Here is a 726-nt window from a genome sequence, read left to right on the forward strand (position 1 = left end):
AACTTAAGGACGAGCCCACCTAAACGTTAAGCATTCTAAAAATAGAATCATTAGCACAAACCAACAATACCAACAACCACATGATCAAGTGAATTGCAGCGGAATAGCTGCGCTTGATTGTGTTGGCATAACAAAAATGAAAATAGTGGAAAAAAGCAAACGATAATTTACAAGGCGTACTTAGCACGGTGCATAGGCAACTGGCTGAGTCAGTGGGATCGTCGGTTCGAATCCTACTGAAAGAAGTCTGATGAGGAAATGTGGTGATTTCCGAAATAGGTGTCACTTCTACCATTTTTTCAAATTATTGTTGCTTATCCACAATAAGTTTTNCCGGTGATTTCCAAAATAGCTATCACTTATGCCATTTTTTCAAATTATTGTTGCTTTTCCACAATAAATTTTCATTAAAAAACGGCCTCGGGCTCAATAAAATTTGTTGAATAAAACTGTTATAAGACCATAAAATAACAAAAACAAATAACTTAACGAAGAGCACACCTAAAAGTTAAACATTCTAATAATAGAAATATTAACAAAAACCAACAAAACCAACAACCACATGATCAAGTGAATTGCAGCGGAATAGCTGCGCTTGATTGTGTTGGCATAACAAAAATGAAAATAGTGGAAATAAGCAAACGATAATTTACAAGGCGTATTAGCTCATTGCGTAGGCAACTGGCTGAGTCAGTGGGATCGTCGGTTCGCATCCTACTGAAAGAA

General features: G+C 36.3%; 1 long non-coding RNA gene across 1 annotated transcript in view; it reads left to right on the forward strand.

The window, feature by feature from the left end:
* The window catches only part of LOC108359919 (uncharacterized), a 1,485-nt gene continuing 759 nt past the window's right edge, over positions 1-726 (forward strand). The window contains exon 1 of the long non-coding RNA XR_001847017.1: positions 1-279. This is a non-coding gene — a long non-coding RNA (uncharacterized LOC108359919). The remainder of the gene's footprint in view (positions 280-726) is intronic.

Source organism: Rhagoletis zephyria, unplaced genomic scaffold (assembly GCF_001687245.7).
Source record: "Rhagoletis zephyria isolate East Lansing unplaced genomic scaffold, Rhagoletis_zephyria_1.1 Rzeph_scaffold_00489, whole genome shotgun sequence".
NCBI lineage: Eukaryota > Metazoa > Arthropoda > Insecta > Diptera > Tephritidae > Rhagoletis > Rhagoletis zephyria.